The sequence below is a fragment of the Hemitrygon akajei genome, chromosome 7, assembly GCF_048418815.1.
Source record: "Hemitrygon akajei chromosome 7, sHemAka1.3, whole genome shotgun sequence".
NCBI lineage: Eukaryota > Metazoa > Chordata > Chondrichthyes > Myliobatiformes > Dasyatidae > Hemitrygon > Hemitrygon akajei.
The window spans coordinates 132095417-132119181 of NC_133130.1; the positions used below are offsets into that span (position 1 = coordinate 132095417).

The 23765-nt window shown below is 44.5% G+C and overlaps 7 non-coding genes across 7 annotated transcripts; all 7 read right to left on the reverse strand.

Moving 5' to 3' along the window:
* Nucleotides 1–1756: 1756 nt before the first annotated feature.
* trnaf-gaa (transfer RNA phenylalanine (anticodon GAA)) lies at nt 1757–1829 on the reverse strand. Its single transcript has one exon. It is a non-coding gene; the product is annotated as a tRNA-Phe (tRNA).
* Nucleotides 1830–2380: 551 nt separating this feature from the next.
* Nucleotides 2381–2453, reverse strand: trnaf-gaa (transfer RNA phenylalanine (anticodon GAA)). The gene has a single exon. It is a non-coding gene; the product is annotated as a tRNA-Phe (tRNA).
* A 1172-nt stretch (nt 2454–3625) lies between these two features.
* On the reverse strand, nt 3626–3698 carry trnaf-gaa (transfer RNA phenylalanine (anticodon GAA)). The gene has a single exon. It is a non-coding gene; the product is annotated as a tRNA-Phe (tRNA).
* Nucleotides 3699–6069: 2371 nt separating this feature from the next.
* trnaf-gaa (transfer RNA phenylalanine (anticodon GAA)) lies at nt 6070–6142 on the reverse strand. Its single transcript has one exon. It is a non-coding gene; the product is annotated as a tRNA-Phe (tRNA).
* Nucleotides 6143–6693: 551 nt separating this feature from the next.
* Nucleotides 6694–6766, reverse strand: trnaf-gaa (transfer RNA phenylalanine (anticodon GAA)). The gene has a single exon. It is a non-coding gene; the product is annotated as a tRNA-Phe (tRNA).
* Nucleotides 6767–7947: 1181 nt separating this feature from the next.
* Nucleotides 7948–8020, reverse strand: trnaf-gaa (transfer RNA phenylalanine (anticodon GAA)). The gene has a single exon. It is a non-coding gene; the product is annotated as a tRNA-Phe (tRNA).
* An 11118-nt stretch (nt 8021–19138) lies between these two features.
* trnaf-gaa (transfer RNA phenylalanine (anticodon GAA)) lies at nt 19139–19211 on the reverse strand. Its single transcript has one exon. It is a non-coding gene; the product is annotated as a tRNA-Phe (tRNA).
* Nucleotides 19212–23765: the final 4554 nt, after the last annotated feature.

The window sequence follows — 23765 nt, forward strand, 5'->3', positions numbered from 1 at the left end:
CTGTGGCAATCTGTACATTAATCTTCTGGGAATCTTGCACGAGGACTCCTAAGTACCTCTGATGTTTGAACATTCTCCCCATTTAGATAATGGTCTGCACTATTGTTCCTGCTTTATATTATTGGCTAGTTTGCCCTCATTTACAGTTGTGACATTACCCTTATTACATTCCTTTTTCAGCTCCCTGTACAAGCTCAACTCCACACCTTGGCTACTATTTGGAGGCCTGTACAGTATATGATTCCCATAATGTTTTTTTTACCCTTGCAGTTTGTTGACCCCACCTGTAAGATTCAACATTCTCTGACCCTATGTCACCTCTTTCTAAAGATGTAATTCCATCTCTAACCAGCAGAGTCACATCACTGCCCTTGCCTTCCTGTCTGTCCTTTCAATACAAAGTATATCTTTTGATGTTCAGCTCCCAACTTTGACCTTTCTTCAACAACAACAACTCAGTGATGCCCACAACTTCACACCGGACAACTGTGCCACAAGTATAATAAAGAGCACATTTTAATACAGTACCTTCAGTCCTGCATTTTACACCCTTGTGAATTTTGCCTCTGTGGTACAATTTAACTCTTTGCTCTGTCTGCATTAGTACCCAGTCACAGTTTTGTGCTTCCTTACATTCATGTTATACCCATCATCTACTTGCTGGCTTATCCTCAGCTCCATCACACTGGCTCCCATTCCCCACCATATTAGTTTTATTACAGCTGCCATCTTTGTCAGTTCCCTACCCTCCTGAGACATGAGGCCAGACTCAGTTCCAGAGTCACATCCACTGTTGCTTCCCCTAGGGAGCTTTCCATCCTCCCCTCACCCTTTGCAGTGCTCAAAATGGAGTATTTATCTTTGAAGGAGCTGGCCACAGGGGTGCTCTCCACTATCTGAAGTTCTCCCTTCCGTCTCCTGACAGTCACCCATTTATCAGCCTCCTGTAGCCTTGGGGTGACTTCCTCCCTGTAGTTCCTATCACTTCCTCAAATTCCCTAATTACCCAAAGGTCAATGTGCTGCAGCTCCAGTTCCCTAACACGGTCTCTAAGGAACTGCATCTCGATGCACCAGGTGCAGCTGTGGCCATCGGGGAGCCTGGGAGTCTCACAGAAACCCCACATCTGACACCCAAAGCAGAACTCCGAGTCTGTAGACATGCCCCCTAATCTCTGAACAATTAAATAAACAAAAAACAAGAAGTAAGAAATGAACTTACCTACTTACCTTGCTCCCACCTGTTCTTGCCAAAACCCTGTTGAGCCAAAGCCTTACCACTCTGACTCAGAACACTCTGATGATGACCGCTCCACTAAACGGGAGCCCTCTTTTATGCAGACTGGGTTTTTAAAGCTTTTTTCTGGACTTGCACAAGAATGCTTTGACCACATCTGCACACTACTACAATCAACAACTTCCACTGAGAAAAACCTCCTGATTTTTAAAGCTCTTTGCCTCATCTCTCACCACTACAGAGTATTAGTGATTTTATTTTGTTGAGAGATAGAGCACAGAACATGCCAGTCCGGCCACCCAGAAATCCACCGATTTAACCCTAACCTAATTATGGTCTGGTTTAAAAATACAATTAACCTTCTAACCATACTATCTTTGGAGGGGCTCTGTATAAGTGAAGGACGTATAAACTTATGTATACAGGATGCCACAAGTGAACTCCAAACTCTGAAGCCCCGAGCTGCAATAGTGTCACAACAACTGCTATGGGACCATGGGGCCCAATAAACAAGTCCCAGTGCCGAAACCCGGGATTGAACCAGGGACCTTTAGATCTTCAGTCTAACGCTCTCCCAGCTGAGCTATTTCGGCTGACACATCTACAGTATTGTTATTCTCCACGGTTCTTTATCTCACTGTTACAGCATCTACAGTATTGCATTTCTCTTGTGCTTTGTACCTCAGTGTTCGATCATCTGCAGTATTGTATTTCTCTTGTGCTTTGTACCTCACAGTTCCATCATCTGCAGTATTGTATTTCTCATGTACTTTGTACCTCAGTGTTCGATCATCTGCAGTATTGAATTTCTCATGTGCTTTCTACCTCAGTGTTCGATCATCTGCAGTATTGTATTTCTCTTGTGCTTTGTACCTCACAGTTCCATCATCTGCAGTATTGTATTTCTCATGTGCTTTGTACCTCAGTGTTCGATCATCTGCAGTATTGTATTTCTCTTGGTCTGGTTTAAAAACACAATTAACCTTCTAACCATACTATCTTTGGAGGGGCTCTGTACAAGTGAAGGACTTATAAACTTATGTATACAGGATGCCACAATTGAACTCCAAACTCTGAAGCCCCGAGCTGCAATAGTGTCACAACAACTGCTATGGGACCATGGGGCCCAATAAACAAGTACCAGTGCCGAAACCCGGGATTGAACCAGGGACCTTTAGATCTTCAGTCTAACGCTCTCCCAGCTGAGCTATTTCGGCAGATGTATCTGTCAGATTGTGGTTCTCCCTCCCTTTTCAGGATATTGTGGACGGGCTCAGAATCATCACGAACCCTGGCACCTGGGAAGCAGACTACCATCTCTGTGTCTTTGTTGCGTCCACAGAATCGCCTATGTGACCCCCTAACTATAGAGTTCCCTCCCCTACTAAGCAGAGCCAGATTCAGTGCCAGAGACACAGCAGCTGTTGCTTCCCCCCAGGTAGGTTCACCCCAATACCAATGCTCAAAATGGAGTATTTATTGTTGATGGGGATGGCCGCAGGGGTGCCCTCCACTATCTGGCATTTCCCCTTCCCTCTCCCCATCTATCTGTCTCCTGTAGCCTTGGGGTGACTACCTCCCTGTAGCTCCTGTCTCTCACTGCCTCACTTTCCCTAACAAGCCGAAGGTCATCGAGATGCAGCTCCAGTTCCCTTACACAGTTTCTAAACAGCTGCATCTCGATGCACCAGGTGCAGATGTGGCCATCGGGGAGTCTGGGAGTCTCGCGGAAACCCCACATCTGACACCCAGAACAGAACGCTGGCCCTGTAGACATGCCCCTATTCTCTCAATAGTTAAATATGAAAAAAAAGAAACAAGAAGTACAGAGTGAACTTACTACTTACCTTGCTCCCACCTGTTCTTGCCGAAGCCCTATTGAGCCAAAGCCTTATCACTCTGACTCAGACCACTCTGATGATGACCGCTCCACTAGACGATACCCCTCCTTTACACAGACTGGGTTTTTTAAGCTTTTTGCCAAACTTGAATGGGAACACATCTACTGTGTCTGTACAGTACTCCAATCAATGACTAACAGTAAGAAAACCTTTTGATTTTTAAAGCTCTTCACCTCGTCCCTCACCAGTACAGAATATTATTCATTTTATTTTATTTTATGAGAGGTAGAGCACAGAACAGGCTCATCCTGCCCACCCAGCTGTTCCACCCAGGACTTCACCAATTTAATTGTGGTACGATTTAAAAAGTACAATTAACCTACTAACTAGTCTGGCTTTGGACAATGGGACTGTGTACATCGGAAGGACGTACAAACTTACTTACACAGGATGCCAGAATTTAATTCCAAACTCTGACAGTTACTACAAACTGTAACAGTGTCACACCAACTGCTACGTGATCATGGGGCCCAATAATTAAGTCCCAGTGCCGAAACCCGGGATTGAACCAGGGACCTTTAGATCTTCAGTCTAACGCTCTCCCAACTGAGCTATTCCGGCTGACACAGCTACTGTATTGTTATTCTGCATGGTTCTTTATCTCACCGCTGCAGCATCAGCAGTATTGTATTTCTCTTGTGCTTTGTACCTCACCGTTCCATCATCTGCAGTATTGTATTTCTCTTGTGCTTTGTACCTCACCGTTCCAGCATCTGCAGTATTTTGCTCCTCCTCTGCCTGGTTCCTCACCGTTGCTGTATCTGCAGCATTGTGGTTCTGCTCTGCCTTGTACCTCAGTATTCCAGCATATGTAGATCTTCTCTCCTTAAAATCACGTCCTTCCAGTATCTATGACATTGTGCTGCCCTGTGCTTTGTCCCTCACCATACCTGTATCTGCAGAACTGTGACTCTCCTCAGTCTTCCATCTCACCATTGCTGCATCTGCAGTATTGTACCTTTCCTGTGCCTTAGACCATAAGAGATTGGAGCAGAATTAGGCCATTCAGCCCATTGAGTCTGCTCTGTCATTCCACCATGGCTGATCCTGCATTCCCCTTCAACTCCATACGCCTGCCTCTTTGCCATATCCTTTGATACCCTGACCAATCAGGAATTTATCAAATTCTGGTTTAAACATACCCACTTGCTTGTCCTGCACCATCCGTGGCAGAGCATTCCACAGATTCACTACTCTGTGGCAATCTGAAAATTAATCTTCTGGGAATCTTGCACGAGGACTCCTAAGTACCTCTGATGTTTGAACATTCTCCCGATTTAGATATGGTCTGCACTATTGTTCCTGCTTTATATTATTGGCTAGTTTGCCCTCATTTACAGTTGTGACATTATCCTTATTACATTCCTTTTTCAGCTCCCTGTACAATCTCAACTCCACACCTTGGCTACTATTTGGAGGCCTGTACAGTATATGATTCCCATAATGTTTTTTTTTAGCCTTGCAGTTTGTTGACCCCACCTGTAAGATTCAACATTCTCTGACCCTAAGTCACCTCTTTCTAAAGATGTAATTCCATCTCTAACCAGCAGAGTCACATCACCGTCCTTGCCTTCCTGTCTGTCCTTTCAATACAAAGAATATCCTTTGATGTTCAGCTCCCAACTTTGACCTTTCTTCAACAACAACTCAATGATGCCCACAACTTCACACCGGACAACTGTGCCACAAGTATAATAAAGAGCACATTTTAATACAGTACCTTCAGTCCTGCATTTTACACCCTTGTGAATTTTGCCTCTGTGGTACAATTTAACTCTTTGCTCTGTCTGCATTAGTACCCAGTCACAGTTTTGTGCTTCCTTACATTCATGTTATACCCATCATCTACTTGCTGGCTTATCCTCAGCTCCATCACACTGGCTCCCATTCCCCACCATATTAGTTTTATTACAGCTGCCATCCTTGTCAGTTCCCTACCCTCCTGAGACACGGGGCCAGACTCAGTTCCAGGGTCACATCCGCTGTTGCTTCCCCTAGGGAGCTTTCCATCCTCCCCCCACCCTTTGCAGCGCTCAAAATGGAGTATTTATCTTTGAAGGGGCTGGCCACAGGGGTGCTCTCCACTATCTGAAGTTCTCCCTTCTGTCTCCTGACAGTCACCCACTTATCAGCCTCCTGTAGCCTTGGGGTGACTTCCTCCCTGTAGTTCCTATCACTTCCTCAAATTCCCTAATTACCCAAAGGTCAATGTGCTGCAGCTCCAGTTCCCTAACACGGTCTCTAAGGAACTGCATCTCGATGCACCAGGTGCAGCTGTGGCCATAGGGGATCCTGGGAGTCTCACGGAAATCCCACATCTGACACCCAGAACAGAACTCCGAGTCTGTAGACTTGCCCCCTAATCTCTCAACAATTAAATAAACAAAAAACAAGAAGTAAGAAATGAACTTACCTACTTACCTTGCTCCCACCTGTTCTTGCCAAAGCCTTACCACTCTGACTCAGAACACTCTGATGATGACCGCTCCACTAAATGGGACCCCTCTTTTATGCAGACTGGGTTTTTAAAGCTTTTTTCTGGACTTGCACAAGGACGCTTTGACCACATCTGCACACTACTACAATCAACAACTTCCACTGAGAAAAACCTCCTGATTTTTAAAGCTCTTTGCCTCATCTCTCACCACTACAGAGTATTAGTGATTTTATTTAGTTGAGGGATAGAGCACAGAACATGCCAGTCTGGCCACCCAGAAATCCACGGATTTAACCCTAACCTAATTATGGTCTGGTTTAAAAATACAATTAACCTTCTAACCATACTATCTTTGGAGGGGCTCTGTACAAGTGAAGGACGTATAAACTTATGTATACAGGATGCCACAAGTGAACTCCAAACTCTGAAGCCCCGAGCTGCAATAGTGTCACAACAACTGCTATGGGACCATGGGGCCCAATAAACAAGTCCCAGTGCCGAAACCCGGGATTGAACCAGGGACCTTTAGATCTTCAGTCTAACGCTCTCCCAGCTGAGCTATTTCGGCTGACACATCTACAGTATTGTTATTCTCCACGGTTCTTTATCTCACTGTTACAGCATCTACAGTATTGTATTTCTCTTGTGCTTTGTACCTCAGTGTTCGATCATCTGCAGTATTGTATTTCTCTTGTGCTTTCTACCTCACAGTTCCATCATCTGCAGTATTGTATTTCTCATGTGCTTTGTACCTCAGTGTTCGATCATCTGCAGTATTGTATTTCTCATGTGCTTTGTACCTCACAGTTCTATCATCTGCAGTATTGTATTTCTCATGTGCTTTGTACCTCAGTGTTCGATCATCTACAGTATTGTATTTCTCATGTGCTTTGTACCTCAGTGTTCGATCATCTGCAGTATTGTATTTCTCTTGGTCTGGTTTAAAAACACAATTAACCTTCTAACCATACTATCTTTGGAGGGGCTCTGTGCAAGTGAAGGACGTATAAACTTATGTATACAGGATGCCACAAGTGAACTCCAAACTCTGAAGCCCCGAGCTGCAATAGTGTCACAACAACTGCTATGGGACCATGGGGCCCAATAAACAAGTCCCAGTGCCGAAACCCGTGATTGAACCAGGGACCTTTAGATCTTCAGTCTAACGCTCTCCCAGCTGAGCTATTTCGGCTGATGTATCTGTCAGATTGTGGTTCTCCCTCCCTTTTCAGGATATTGTGGACGGGCTCAGAATCATCACGAACCCTGGCACCTGGGAAGCAGACTACCATCTCTGTGTCTTTGTTGCGTCCACAGAATCGCCTATGTGACCCCCTAACTATAGAGTTCCCTCCCCTACTAAGCAGGGCCAGACTCAGTGCCAGAGGCACAGCAGCTGTTGCTTCCCCCCAGGTAGGTTCACCCCAATACCAATGCTCAAAATGGAGTATTTATTGTTGAAGGGGATGGCCGCAGGGGTGCCCTCCACTATCTGGCATTTCCCCTTCCCTCTCCCCATCTATCTGTCTCCTGTAGCCTTGGGGTGACTACCTCCCTGTAGCTCCTGTCTCTCACTGCCTCACTTTCCCTAACAAGCCGAAGGTCATCGAGATGCAGCTCCAGTTCCCTTACACAGTTTCTAAACAGCTGCATCTCGATGCACCAGGTGCAGATGTGGCCATCGGGGAGTCTGGGAGTCTCGCGGAAACCCCACATCTGACACCCAGAACAGAACGCTGGCCCTGTAGACATGCCCCTATTCTCTCAATAGTTAAATATGAAAAAAAAGAAACAAGAAGTACAGAGTGAACTTACTACTTACCTTGCTCCCACCTGTTCTTGCCGAAGCCCTATTGAGCCAAAGCCTTACCACTCTGACTCAGACCACTCTGATGAAGACCGCTCCACTAGACGATACCCCTCCTTTACACAGACTGGGTTTTTTAAGCTTTTTGCCAAACTTGAATGGGAACACATCTACTGTGTCTGTACAGTACTCCAATCAATGACTAACAGTAAGAAAACCTTTTGATTTTTAAAGCTCTTCACCTCGTCCCTCACCAGTACAGAATATTATTCATTTTATTTTATTTTATGAGAGGTAGAGCACAGAACAGGCCCATCCGGCCCAACCGGCCTACCCAGCTGTTCCACCCAGGACTTCACCAATTTAATTGTGGTACGATTTAAAAAGTACAATTAACCTACTAACTAGTCTGGCTTTGGACAATGGGACTGTGTACATCGGAAGGACGTACAAACTTACTTACACAGGATGCCAGAATTTAATTCCAAACTCTGACCGTTACTACAAACTGTAACAGTGTCACACCAACTGCTACGTGATCATGGGGCCCAATAATTAAGTCCCAGTGCCGAAACCCGGGATTGAACCAGGGACCTTTAGATCTTCAGTCTAACGCTCTCCCAACTGAGCTATTTCGGCTGACACAGCTACTGTATTGTCATAGTCCATGGTTCTTTATCTCACCGTTGCAGCATCTGCAGCATTGTGGTTCTGCTCTGCCTTGTACCTCAGTATTCCAGCATATGTAGATCTTCTCTCCTTAAAATCACGTCCTTCCAGTATCTATGACATTGTGCTGCCCTGTGCTTTGTCCCTCACCATTCCTGTATCTGCAGAACTGTGACTCTCCTCAGTCTTCCATCTCACCGTTGCTGCATGTACAGTATTGTACCTTTTCCGTGCCTTAGACCATAAGAGATGGGAGCAGAATTAGGACAGTCAGCCGATCGAGTCTGCTCTGTCATTCCATCATGGATGATCCTGCATTATCTCAATTCCATACACCAGCTTCCTTGCCATATCCTCTGATGCCCTGACTGATCAGGAATCTATCAGCTTTTGCTTTAAACATACCCACGGGCTTGTCCTCCACCACCTGTGGCAGAGCATTCCATGGATTCACTGCTCTGTGGCAGTCTGTAAATTAACCTTCTGGGAGTCTAGGTACCTCTGTACCTCTGATGTTTGAATCTTCTCCCCATTTAAATAATAGTCCACACTATTGTTCCTGCTTTATATTATTGGCTAGTTTGCCCTCATTTACAAATGTGACATTACCCTTATTACATTCCTTTTTCAGCTGCCTGTACAATCTCAACTCCACATCTTGGCTACTATTTGGAGGCCTACGTATGATTCCCACAATGGTTTTTTTTCACCCTTGAGGTTTGTTGACCCCACATTCTCAGACCCGATGTCACCTCTTTCTAGAGATGTAATTCCATCTCTTACCAGCAGAGCCACACCACTGCCTATGCCTTCTGCCTGTCCTTTCCATACAAAGTACATCGTTTGATATTAAACTCCGAACAATGACCTTCTTTCAGCCACGACTCAGTGATGCCCACAACTTCATACTGACCAATCTCTAATTGCACCACGAGTTTAGCCACATCATTCTGAATGCAAAGCAGATTTCAATACAGCACCTTCAGTCCTGCATTCTTCATCCTTTTGAATTTTGCCTCTGTTGTACAATTTAACTCTTTGCTCTGTCTGCATTTGTACCCAATCATTGGCTTGTCCTTCCTTACATTCATGTTACATCCATCATCAGCTTGTAAACCCACTGGCTCATCCTCAGCTCTATCACACTGGTTCCCATGCCCCACCATATTAGTTTAAACCCCTCCCAACAGCTCTAGTGAACCTGCCCACAAGAATATTGGTCCTCCTCCGATTCAAGTGCAACCTGTCCCTTTTATACAGGCCACACATGCCGCAGGAAGTCCCAATTATCCAGAAATCTGAATCCATGTACTCTGCTCCAATTCTTCACCCACACATTTATCTGCCACCTTATTCTATACCTATCCTCACTGTCGTGTGGCACAGGCAACAATCTCAAGATTACAACCCTTGAGGTCCTGCTTCTCAGCTTCCTTCCTAACTCCCTGTATTCTGTTTACAGGACCTCCTCCCTTTCTCTACCCATGTCATTGGTACCAATACGTACCACGACCTCTGGCTGCTCACCCTCCTGTTACGTACCCCGTAACTGGGTGTCTAACCAGCAGAGAAAGAAGAATTCATTGGAGTCTGGTGGTACCAAACTAAAGGTGTTTATTAATAAAAATAAGCAAAACCATATCAATCATGCAAATATACATATAAAACCAGTTAGCAGTAATAAACCTAAAAGTGTAGGAATAATAATAATCAATAATAAACAAGCTCTATCGATGTCTAGGAGTAAATGAATTGTCATAGAAAAGTATAAAGTTCAGTTCAGTTCATGAGTGCTGATGTAGTTATAGTTGTTGTATTGTAATCGTTGGAGAGAGAGAGAGAGAGAGAGCGAGAGAGAGAGAGAGAGAGAGAGAGAGAGAGAGAGAGAGCGAACGAGCTGTAACAGCTACAGCAGCCAAACCTTCCTTTGCTTTCTTAATCCGTCGTTTCATGGTGGTCATTCAGTTATGACCTCTCCATCCTTCTGCTAGACCGTTCTTCTGTGGTGGACTCGTCACTCTGGCATGAGTGGACACACACACAAGTCCCCACCGGCCCTGCTTTTACACTGATAGCCTTACTGACCGACCTCCTGGTTCAGTCTTCGAAGCCCCCACCTTTCTTGTGGGTTCCAACACTCGATCAGTATCCACTGGCGTGTCTGGAGGGTGTCTCTCCAGACCTGTCTTTTATCCCTACCAACGGGGACTCAGCTATCCATCACTCCTGAATGACTGTGTCCATCAAATAAGGCCACTCCTTCAGTCCACTGAGGAATGTTTATGAGCAAACTATCGTCCTTGCAGCGAAACAGTAAATAATTCAAAAAGGAGTCACAATATGGTTAATCAGCAATTTCCCCCTCTCTCTTATCTGTCGCCGATGTGCTTGCTTGTTTTTCTGTCTCTCTTTCTCATGGTCAGCATAGCAACAGTAATAGTTCGTGTTTCTCAGGAAGGGAATGATTAACTCTGTACCCCATTGTCCATCAGGTCTGTTCATCTCTCATAACACCCCCATCCTTCTGGGAATTTTCACCAGGGGGAAAATTAACTAATAAAGCACATGACTGAATTACAGAGTTTAACAAATACAGTAGTTGTCTTAACTACTAAAATAATACAGATACACGTTCAAATTAACATCTAGATAAACAATCAGCAATTACATTGTCACTCCCTTTAATATGTTGTATCTTAATATCAAATTCCTGTAACAACAGACTCCAACTTAGTAACCTCCTATTTGTATTTTTCATATTAAGTCAAAAGTACCAAAGGGTTGTGGTCGTAGCTTAGGTGCCTATTACAAAGTGTGAACCAATACATGTGTGATTATATTGTGGTACATTATAAAAGTTTGTGCAAATACTAATCTCTATTTTACTTTTAAACTTAACATTCAACCTTCCATGGTGTTTTTATCTTTCACATGCTTTGTCAGAATCCCTCAAAACCAGATCCTGTGGCATTTTGTCAACCTTTGTCCCTTTTCAACTTAACTCTCACGTAGTTAGCTTGCTCACCAGTGTGGAATAGGCCTTCACAGACTCCTTTCACAGGAGTTATCTTATCACCAATGTTTTCCAATCTAAGCCCATTTGCTGAACTTCCACACAATTCATTAATTTTAAGCAAGTCATTAATTTTATCTTCAGGACCTTTCATTCCATTTGTTTTCAGTTTAACAGCGGCAGATGATCCCTCGGGTCAAAACAACATTTCAAGTTCTGCCTCTCCAAATCACATACTTGAACAACATCACCAAGTTGTTTATCTTTAAATTTCCAAACAAACTGTAATTGATTCACAGGCACCTTGTTAACAAGCCATTGTTCAGTTAACGGTCCCTTCCCTTTTGTCAATCCTTCTAAAACCAATCCAGACTTTAAATTTTCTTTATTCAGTTTAGGAACAATACCTTTCCCTTCTCCTTCAATAATATTCACATCACCAGCTTTCATCTCATCATTAACTTTTAACACACCTTCTAACACAAACAACTGAAAATTTTCACTTTCCACTGTTACCAAGGTTAACCCTTTCTTCACTGAACCAAGTCCATCTGACCCAAAAGGTCTGCATTCCTTTTCAACTAAAACAGATACCTCAGACTTTTCCTGAGTTTCAATACTAGGTTCAGTACCCTGTGCATCCACACCCTGAACACACTCAAATGAGACATCTACCTCTTCCAGGCTTTCAATACCAGTCCCCTTTTCAAATTCTAAGTTCCCCTGATCCTCCCAGTTACTCTCTGGGCAACTCCCCTTTGGAGTAAACTCAACCCTACGGGTTAAAACAATTTCGTCTGCCAACCCAGCAGACTCCCTCAAGGTAGCGGCATCCTTTTCATCTAGGACAGCCCTCACATCATTATCAGGAACACATTTAAATTCTTCAAACTGCAAACTGCTCTGTCAAGCCAGATAGATCATCCGTGTCCAACCCCGGACCTTCTAACTGCCATATCTGTTTCTCATCTTTACTCTGTGCCTCTATAAATTCCCTCCTTGCTAAGGGTAGATCTACCTCCTCTCCTTTACTCTCTTTCACCTCCCTATTCTCTGTCTTACCATCCCCTAACCCCTCTTGGTATAGGGTCGGTAAAAACGTCTCAGCCAAATCAATACTGGACTGATTTAAACTGGCTCCTTTCTCAGCCGCCTTTCTTGACATGCTGCGAGTGATCGCACATGCGGGATAGATCTTGGAATCTAGGGGCGGGTCCTCAACACTCACAGGCTGGCTTGTTAATTTCACTGCTGAATACACGTCACCACCTGCTAAATCATTACCAAGAAGGACGTCCACGCCGCCTCTCGGTAATTCTGACCGCACCCCTATTTCGACTGGTCCAGATACAGGTCACATTTTAAAACGATCCTGTGCAAAGGTACAGCTTCTGTCCCTTTTCCTATACCTCTTAATACAACCTCTCCAGTTTCAGGACCGAAATCTAGGACCTTCCTTAGGATCAATGACTGATCAGCCCCAGTATCTCTCCAGATCCTCACTGGAACTGGGGTTTCTCCTTCTTTCACAGACACCGTCCCTTCCGAAATAAATTTCTCACGCCCCTCTCATACTCTATCTACCTTTGCCTTCCTCATCCATCTGCTGGACGACTCAATGCAACCTGTAGGGATTGCTGCTTTCCCTTTTCCTGTCTCCTTCTTCGGAGCAAAGCACTTAGATGCTACATGGCCTGCTTTCCCACAATTATAACAGGTAAAGCTAGGAAACTTCCTGCCAACCTGCTTTTCCACCTCCTTCTCACCTTTTCCACTAGCTCCCGGCTTATTCTCTGCCTTAGCCGGTGGGCTTTCTCTGCCGTCCCTACTGCCTCTCTGGTAACTCTTATTTGAGGAAAACTTTGACTTGTGGGTTAAGGCGTACTCGTCCGCTAACTTGGCAGTTGCAGACAGAGTCTCTGTCTCCTTCTTATCCAAGTATGTCTTCATACTCTCAGGGATACAACTTTTAAATTGCTCCATCAGTATTAACTGTAACAGTTTATCATAATCTTCATCAACCCCTCTTGAGGCGCACCGACGCTCACAATACATTTGCATCTCACGGGCGAACTCTAAGTACGTGTGGGTCCACGGTTTTCTCAAGTTCCGGAACTTCTGCCGGTATGCCTCTGGCACCAACTCGTAAATCCTGAGTACAGCCCTTTTTACTTCCTCATAATCCTTAGACTCATCCATGGACAATGCCGAATACACTTGCTGAGCCTTCCCCCTAAGTACGCTCTGTACCAGAACAGCCCATTTTCTCTCAGGCCAGTTCTGATTCACAGCCACTTTCTCAAAATGAAGGAAGAACTTATCGACATCCATCTCCTCGAATGGAGGTACCAACAGGATCTCCTGACTAATCTTGAACCCCTCATTTGGGTCTGCCACCCGGTCTCTTCCCTGCTGTACCTTTAACCTCTCTATTTCCAGCGCATGCTGCCTCTCTTTCTCCCTTTCCTCCTTCTGCCTTTCAGCTTCTTCCTTCTCCCTTTCAGCCAACTCTTTCCTCCTTTCAGCATCCCCTTCTTCCTCCTCTCTTCCTCCTCTCTCCTCCATTCAGCTTTCCTTTCTTCCTCCTCTCTCCTCCTTTCAGCCTTCCTTTCTTCCTCCTCTCTCCTCCTTTCTTCCTCCTCTCTCTTCCTTTCTTCCTCCTCTTTCCTCCTTTCAGCATCCCTTTCAGCTTTCCTTTCTTCCTCCTCTCTCTTCCTTTCTTTCTCCTCTCTCTTCCTTTCAGCTTTCCTTTCTTCCTCTCTCTTCCTTTCAGCTTTCCTTTCTTCCTCCTCTGTTTCCAGCTGCCTTATCCAAAGTTCATGCTTCCTCTGTTTCTCTTTCTCAGCCAACTTTAATTTTTCTATCTCTAACTGAACCTCACGGCTGGTTTCCTCTCAGGGAACAGGTCCAATTCATCTGGTGTGAACACACCCTTGGATATATAATGCATAGCTATTTATCTCTGTATATCCACCTTTCTCATCGATGATTTCACCTCTGGGAGATCTAATCGTTTCACAACATTCACCAATTCAGCCTTCCTGGCAACCTCTAATGCCCCCGCAGTCGGGTCTTTTAAAAATTTGACAATGTCCATCTCTGCTGGTTTCCCATCTGGTTAATCTCACAACCAGATCAGATAAGGGACTTTTATCCCGATTCACTGACCCCCTAATTTGGTAATCAAATCCTGAGACGAGCCCCCAATTTGTTACGTACCCCGTAACTGGGTGTCTAACCAGCAGAGAAAGAAGAATTCGTTGGAGTCTGGTGGTACCAAACTAAAGGTGTTTATTAATAAAAATAAGCAAAACCATATCAATCATGCAAATATACATATAAAACCAGTTAGCAGTAATAAACCTAAAAGTGTAGGAATAATAATAATCTATAATAAACAAGCTCTATCGATGTCTAGGGGTAAATAAATTGTCATAGAAAAGTATAAAGTTCAGTTCAGTTCATGAGTGCTGATGTAGTTATGGTTGTTGTATTGTAATCGTTGGAGAGAGAGAGAGAGAGAGAGAGAGAGAGAGAGAGAGAGAGAGAGAGCGAACGAGCTGTAACAGCTACAGCAGCCAAACCTTCCTTTGCTTTCTTAATCCATCGTATCGGTGTGGTCATTCAGTTATGACCTCTCTGTCCTTCTACTAGACCATTCTTCTGTGGTGGACTCATCACTCTGGCATGAGTGGACACACACACAAGTCCCCACCGGCCCTGCTTTTACACTGATAGCCTTAATGACCGACCTCCTGGTTCGGTCTCCGAAGCCCCCACCTTTCTTGTGGGTTCCAACACTCGATCAGTGTCCACTGGCGTGTCTGGAGGGTGTCTCTCCAGACCTGTCTTTTATCCCTACCAACGGGGACTCAGCTATCCATCACTCCTGAATGACTGTGTCCATCAAATTAGGCCACTCCTGCAGTCCACTGAGGAATGTTTATGAGCAAACTATTGTCCTTGCAGCGAAACAGTAAATAATTCAAAAAAGGAGTCATAATACGGTTAATCAGCAATTTCCCCCTCTCTCTTATCTGTCGCTGATGTTCTTGCTTGTTTTTCTGTCTCTCTTTCTCATGGTCAGCATAGCAACAGCAATAGTTCATGTTTCTCAGGAGGGGAATGGTTAACTCTGTACCCCATTGTCCATCAGGTCTATTCATCATTCATAACACTCCCATTTCAGGATATTGTGGACACGCTCAGAAACAACACAAACACTGACTTCTGTGAGATAAACTACCATCCATATTTCTTTGTCACGTCCACAGAATCACCTGTCTGTCCCCCTAACTATAGAGTCCCTGATTACTGCTGCCATCCTTGTCAGTTCCCTACCCTCCTGATCCACAGGGCCAGACTCAGTGACAGAGACACGGCCACTGTCACTTCCCCCATGTAGATCCCGCCCCCCGCCCCAACAGTACTCAAATGGAGTAGTTATTGTTGAAGGGTCCGGTCACAGGGGTGCGCTCCACTATCTGAAGTTCTCCCTTCCCTCTCCTGACAGTCACCCATTTATCTGTCTCCTGTAGCCTTGGGGTAACTACCTCCCTCTAGCTCCTGTCTATCACTGTCTCACTTTCCCTAACAAGCCGAAGGTCATCGAGATACAGCTCCAGTTCCCTAACACAGTCTCTAAGGAGTTTTATCTCGATGACCCAGGTGCAGAAGTGGCCACTGGGGAGGCTGGCAGTCTCACGGAAATCCCACATCTGACACCCAGAACAGAACACTGGCCCTGTAGACATACACCCTATTCTCTCCAGATTTGAATAATAAATAAAGAGTGAGATTACCTACATACCTTGCTTCTGCCTGTTCTTGCCGAAGTCCTGTTGAGCCAAAGCCTTACCACTCTGACTCAGACCACTCTGATGATGACCGCTCCATTAGACGATACCCCTCTTTTACACAGACTGGGTTTTTAAAGCTTTTTGCCTGATGTGAACGCTTTTACTGCATCTGCGCAGTACTCCAATCAACGATGCGCACCGAGAAAACCTCCTACTTATTTAAAGCTCTTCACCTTGTCCCTCACCTCTACAGAATATTATTCATTCTATTTTATTGAGAGGTAGAGCACAGAACAGGCTCGTCTGGCCCACTCAGCTGTTCCACCCAGGACTCCACCGATTTAACCGTAACCTAATTATTGTACGGTTTAAAGATACAACTAACCTACTAACCAGTCTGTCTTTGGACAGAGGGACTGTGTACATGGGAAGGATGGACAAACTTACTTCCACAAGATGTCACAACTGAATTCCAAACTCTGACTCTACGAGCTGAAATAGTGTCACACTAACTGCTATACTATCGCAGTGCCAATAAATATGTAACAGTGCCGAAACCCGGGATTGAACCAGGGACCTTTAGATCTTCAGTCTAACGCTCTCCCAGCTGAGCTGCTTCGGCTGATATAGCTGCATTTTTGTGGTTCATCTCTATCTTGTACCTCAGCATGCCAGTATCTGCAGTATTGTATTTCCCTCTGTCTTGTACCTCAGCATGCCAGTATCTGCAGTATTGTATTTCCCTCTGTCTTGTACCTCAGCATTCCAGTATCTGCAGTATTGTATTTCCCTCTGTCTTGTACCTCAGCATTCCAGTATCTGCAGTATTGTATTTCCCTCTGTCTTGTACCTCAGCATGCCAGTATCTGCAGTATTGTATTTCCCTCTGTATGGTATCTCACCATTCCAGCTTCTGCAGTATTGTAGTTCCTTAAACCTCACCCTTCCAGAATCTCAGAATCAGAATCAGGTTTATTATCACCGGCATGTGTCCTGAAATTTGTTAACTTAGCAGCAGCAGTTCAATGCAATACATAATATAGAAGAAGAAGAAAAAATAAGAACAAATAAAAAAATCAATTTACCGTATTACATATATTGAATACTTTAAAATCATGCAAAAACAGAAATAATGTATAAGAAAAAAGAGAGGCAGTATTTGTGGGTTAAATGGCTATTTAGGAAATGAATGACAGAGGGGAAAAATTTGTTCCTGAATCATTGAGTGTGTGCCTTCAGGTTTCTGTACATCCTACCTGATGGTAACAGTGAGAAAAGGGCATGCCCTGGGTGCTGGAGGACCTTAATAATGGACACTGCCTTTCTGAGACACCGCTCCCTGAAGATGTCCTGGGTTCTTTGTAGTTTAGTACGCAAGATGGAGCTGACTAAATTCACAACCCCCTTTCAGTCCTGTGCAGTAGCCCACCCCCCCCCCCCCAAACACCAGACTGCGGCTGAAGAGCTCCCAATTATCCAGAAATCTGAATCCCTGCACCTCCTATTATCTCAACAGTTAAATAAGATCTGGAGTTCTTATTTAAGTAAGGAGTGAGGAGTGAACTTACCTACTTACCTTGCTTCCACCTGTTCTTGCCAAAGCCCTGTTGAGTCAAAGCCTTACCACTCTGACTCAGACCACTCTGATGATGACCGCTCCATTAGACAGGACCCTTCTTTTATGCAGACTGGGTTTTTAAAGCTTTTTGCAGGACTTGCATGGGAATGCTTCCACTGTATATATACAGTACTCCAATCAACAAATCCCACCAACAAAACCTCCCGATTTTTAAAGCTCTTCGACGGTTACCATTACATAATAATATTTATTTTATTGACACCCAGGAACACGGTGTAGAGTTAGGTAAGGGAGAAATACAAAGAGATCTAGGAGTCCTTGTTCATCAGTCACTGAAGGTGAATGAGCAAGTGCAGCAGGCAGTGAAGAAGGCTAATGGAATGTTGGCCTTTATTACAAAGGGAATTGAGTACAAGAGCAAGAAAATGCTCTTGCATTTGTACAGAGCCCTGGTGAGACCACACCTGGAGTATTGTGTACAGTTTTGGTCTCCAGGGTTAAGGAAGGATATCCTGGCTGTAGAGGAAGTGCAGCGTAGATTCACGAGGTTAACTCCTGGGATGTCTGGACTGTCTTACGCAGAGAGGTTAGAGAGACTGGGCTTGTACACGCTGGAATTAAGGAGATTGAGAGGGGATCTGATTGCAACATATAAGATTATTAAGGGATTGGACAAGATAGAGGCAGGAAATATGTTCCAGATGCTGGGAGAGTCCAGTACCAGAGGGCATGGTTTGAGAATAAGGGGTAGGTCATTTAGGACAGAGTTAAGGAAAAACTTCTTCTCCCAGAGAGTTGTGTGGGTGTGGAATGCACTGCCTCAGAAGGCAGTGGAGGCCAACTCTCTGGATGCTTTCAAGAAGGAACTAGATAGGTATCTTATGGATAGGGGAATCAAGGGATATGGGGACAAGGCAGGAACCGGGAATTGATAGTAGATGATCAGCCATGATCTCAGAATGGCGGTGCAGGCTCGAATGGTCTACTTCTGCACCTATTGTCTATTGTCTATAACACTAATCTAATTGTGGTACAGTTTAACAAATACAATTAACCTACTAACCATACTACCTTTGGAGAGGCTGTGTATAAGGGATGGATGTACAAACCTGTGAACAAAGGATGCCACAATTGAACTCCAAACTCTGATGCCCTGAGCTACTATGTGATCAATAACCAAGTCCCAGTGCCGAAACCCAGGATTGAACCAGGGACCTTTAGATCTTCAGTCTAACACTCTCCCAACTGAGCTACTTTGACTGATATATCCGCATTAACTCACTGTTCCAGTATCTGTATTTCCCCTCTGCTTCAAACCTCACTGTTGCTGTATCTGTGGTATTGTCATCCTCCACTCCCTCATCCCTCACCGTTACAGAATATTATTTATTTTATTTGATTGAGAGATCTAGTGAAGAACAGGAACTTCTAGCCCACCAAACTGTGCTGACCAAGAATGCTCTGATTTAACTATACCCTAATCTTGTGATGATTTAAGTTATCAATTCACCTATAATCAGTACGTCTTTGGACCGTGGCAGAAAACCAGAGCAGCCGGAGGAAACCCATGTGAATAATGGAAGGAATTGCAAACTCATTTACACAAGACATTGCAATTTGAACTCCAAACTCTGAACGCTTACAACACAAGTTGTTATAGAGTCACACTAAAGTGGGGCCCAATAAACAAGTCCCAGTGCCAAAACCCGGGATTGAACCAGGGACCTTTAGATCTTCAGTCTAACGCTCTCCCAGCTGAGCTATTTCAGCTTAGACAGTATTGTTATTCTCCACTGTTCTTTATCTCACCGTTGCAGCATATGCAGTATTATATTTCCCTTCTGCTTTGTACCTCACAGTTCCATCACCTGCAGTATTGTATTTCTCTTGAGCTTTGTCCCTCCAATGTTCCTCTATCTGCAGTATTGTATAATCACCTGCCTTGTACCTCACCATTGAACTATCTGCAGTATTTTGCTCCTCCTCTGCCTGGTTCCTCACTGTTGCTGTATCTGCGGCATTGTGGTTCTGCTCTGCCTTGTACCTCAGTATTCCAGCATATGTAGATCTTCTCCTCTTAAAACCTCATCCTCCCATTATCTGTGACATTGAACGTCCCTGTGCTTTGTACCTCACCGTTCCTGTATCTGCAGAAATGTGATTCTCCTCAGCCTTCCATCTCACCGTTGCTACATCTGCAGTATTGTACCTTTCCTGTGCCTTAGACCATAAGAGATTGGAGCAGAATTAGGCCATTCAGCCCATTGAGTCTGCTCTGTCATTCCAGCATGGCTGATCCTGCATCCCCTTCAACTCCATACGACTGCCTCCTTGCCATATCCTTTGTTGCGCTGACCAATCAGGAATTTCTCAACTTCTGCTTTAAGCATACCCATGGGCTTGTCCTGCACAATCTGTGGCAGAGAATTCCACAGATTCACTACTCTGTGGCAACCTGTAAATTTGTCTCTGTACCTCTGATGTTTGAACTTTCTCTCCATTTTGACAATGGGTCTGCACTATTGTTCTTGCTTTATATTATTGGCTAGTTTGCCCTCATTTACAGTTGTGACATTACCCTTATTACATTCCTTTTACAGCTCCCTGTACAATCTCAACCCCACATCTTGGCTACTATTTGGAGGCCTATACGGTATATGATTCCCATAATGTTTTTTTTACCCTTACAGTTTGTTGACCCCACCTGCAAGATTCAACATTCTCTGACCCTATGTCAACTTTCTAAAGATGTAATTCCATCTTTTACCAGCAGAGCCACACCACTGCCTATCCCTTCCTGTCTGTCCTTTCAATACAAAGTATATCCTTTGATGTTAAGCTCCCAACTTTGATGTTTTTTCAGCAACAAATCAGTGATGCTCACAACTTCATACTGACCAATTGCGCAACGAGTTCATCCAGCTTATTCCAAATGTTAAGCTCAATTAAATACAGCTCCTTCAGTCCTGCATTCTACACCCTTGTGAATTTTGCCTCTGTTGTACAATTTAACTCTTTGCTCTGTCGGCATTTGTACCCAATCACTGCCTTGTCCTTCCTTACGTTATGTTTACACCCATCTTTACTTGCTGGCTTACCCTCAGCTCCATCACACTGGCTCCCATTCCCCATCATATTAGTTGAAACCACTCCCAACAGCTCTAGTGAATCTGCCTGCAAGAATATTGGACCCCCTCAGATTCAAGTGCAACCCGTCCCTTTTCTGCAGGTCACACCACCGCGGAAGAGGTCCCAATTATCTAGAAATCTGAATCTCTGCCTCCTGCTGCAATTCTTCAATCACTCATTTCTCTGTCCACTCATTCTGTCCCTATTCTCAATGTCACGTGGCACAGGCAGCAAACTGGAGATTAGTACCCTTGAGGTCTTCCTTCTCAGCCTCCTTCCTAACTTCCTGTATTCTGTTTTCAGGACCTCCTCCCTTTTCTACTGATGTTGTTGGTACCAATTTGTACCACGACCTCTGGCTGCTCACCTTCTCAGTTCAGAAACATCACAGACCCTGGCACCTGGGAGGCAAGCTACCATCTGTGTTTCTTTGTCACGTCCACAGAATCACCTGTTTGTCCCCCTAACTATAGAGTCCTCAATTACAGCTGCCATCCTTGTCAATTCCCCACCCTCCTGAGACACGGGGCCGGACTCAGTGCCAGAGTCACATCCGCTGTTGCTTCCCCCAGGGAGCTTTCCATCCTCCCCCCAGCAGTGCTCAAAATGGAGTATTTATCATTGAAGGGGCTGGCCACAGGGGTGCTCTCCACTATCTGAAGCTCTCCTGTCCCTCTCCTGACAGTCACCCATTTATTTGCCTCCTGTAGCCTTGGGGTGACTACCTCCCTGTAGCTCCTATCACTTCCTCAAATTCCCTAATTACCCAAAGGTCAATGTGCTGCAGCTCCAGTTCCCTAACACGGTCTCTAAGGAACTGCTTCTCGATGCACCAGGGGCAGATGTGGACATTGGGAAGGCTGGTATTCTCATGGAAATCCCACATCTGACACCCAGTACAGAACACTGACCCTTCAGACATGCCCCCTATTCTCTCAACAAGTAAATAAGAAAAAAAAGAAACAAGAAGTAAGGAATAAACTTACCTACTTGCCTTGCTCCCATCTTTTGCCAAAACCCTGTTGAGCCGAAACCTTACCACCCTGACTCAGACCACTCTGATGATGACCGCTCCACGAGACGGAACTCCTCTTTTGTGGAGACGGTTTTTAAAGCTTTTTGCCGGACTTGCACGGAAATGCCTCTACTGAGTCTGCACAGTACTCCAATCAATGACTGTCACTATAAAAACCTTCTGATTTTTAATGCTCTTCGACTCATCCCACACCATTACAGAATATTATTTATTTTATTTTATTGAGAGGTAGAGCATAGAACAGGCCTGTTCGTCCCACCCAGCTGATCCACCCAGGAATCCACCGATTTAACCTAAACCTAATTGTGGTATGGTTTAAAAAATACAATTAACCTACCGACCAGTCTGGCTTTGGACAGAGGGACTGTGTACATGGGAAGGACATACAAACTTACTTAGAGGATGCCACAATTGAATTCCAAACTCTAAAGCCACAAGCAGTAATAGTGTCACATTAACTGCTATGCTATCAGAATGCCAATAAATAACTCCCAGTGCCAAAACCCAGTATTGAACCAGCGACCTTTAGATCTTCAGTCTAACGCTCTTCCAACTGAGCTATTTTGGCTGACACAGCTTCTGTATTCTTGTTCTCCACTCTTGTGTACCTCACCATTGCAGCATCTGCAGTATTGTTTTTCCCTGTGTTTCGTACCTCATCTTTCCGGACTCTGCAGTATTGTATTTCTCCTGCGCTCTGAGCCTCAACGTTCCAGTAAATGTGGAATTGTGATTCTCCTCTGCCTTAACCTCACCATTCCTGTATCTGCGGAATTGCATTACTTCTGTGCTTTGTAACTCATCATTCCTGTATCTGCAGTATTGTAGTTCTCCTGTCCCTTGACCCTCACTATCACAGAATATTATTTATTTTATTTTATTGAGACCGACAGCGCACAACGGGTCCGTCCAGCCCACCAAGCTGAGCCGCCCGACATTCAGGTTAGGGTTAAATCGGTGGATTCAGGCCACCCAGGAATCCACTGATTTAACTCTGACCCAATCATGGGATGCTTTAAAATAATCAGTTCAACTACTAACCAGTACGTCTTTGGACTGTGGGAGCAAACTGCAGCACCCCGGAAGAAACACATATGCACATGGGAAGGACTTTCAAACCTACTTACAGAGGATGGCAGAATGGAACTCTGAAATCAAGTGAGCTGCAATAGTGTTGCACTAACTGCTGTTACCATGGTGTCCAAAAAATGATGTATTGTTGTTCTCCGCTTTTCTTCATCTCACCATTCCATCATCTGCAGTATTTTCCCTGTGCTCTATACCTCCAACATTCCTCTATCTGCGGTATTGTATACTCACCTGCCGTGTACCTCACCATTGAACTATCTGCAGTATTTTGCTCCTCCTCTGCCTTGTAACTCACCATTGTGGCATCTGCAGCATTGTAGTTTTGCTCTGTCTTGTACCTCACCTTCCCAGCATCTGCAGAATTGTAGTTCTTTATACCTCACCATTCCTGTATCTGCAGAACTGTGATTCTCCTCAGCCTTATACCTCATCTTTGCTGCATCTGCAGTATTGTATCTTTCCTGTGCCTACGACCATAAGAGATGGGAACAGAATTAGACCATTCAGCCCATTGAGTCTGCTCTGTCATTCCATCATGGCTGATCCTGGATCACCTTCAACTACATACATCTGCTTTCTTGCCATATCCTTCGATGATCTGAAAGATCAGCAATCTATCAACTTCTGCTTAAACATTTCCACAGGCTTGTCCTCCACCATCTGTGGCAGAGCATTCCACAGGTTCACTGCTCTGTGGCAACCTGTAAATTTAACTTCTGGGAGTCTTGTACAAGGACTCCTAGGTATCTCTGTAGCTCTGATGTTTGAACCTTCTCTCCATTTAGATAATAGTCTGCACTATTGTTCCTGCTTTATATTATTGGCTAGTTTGCCCTCATTTACAGTTCTGACATTACCCTTATTACATTCCTGTTTCAGCTCCCTGTGCAATGTCAACTCCACACCTTGGCTACTATTTGAAGGCCTACATATGATTTCCATAATGGTTTTTTTTACCCTTGTAGTTTGTAAACCCACACACAAAGTTTCAACATTCTCTGAACCTATATCAGCTCATTCCAAAGATGTAATTCCATCTCTTACCAACAGAGCCACACCACTGCCCTTGC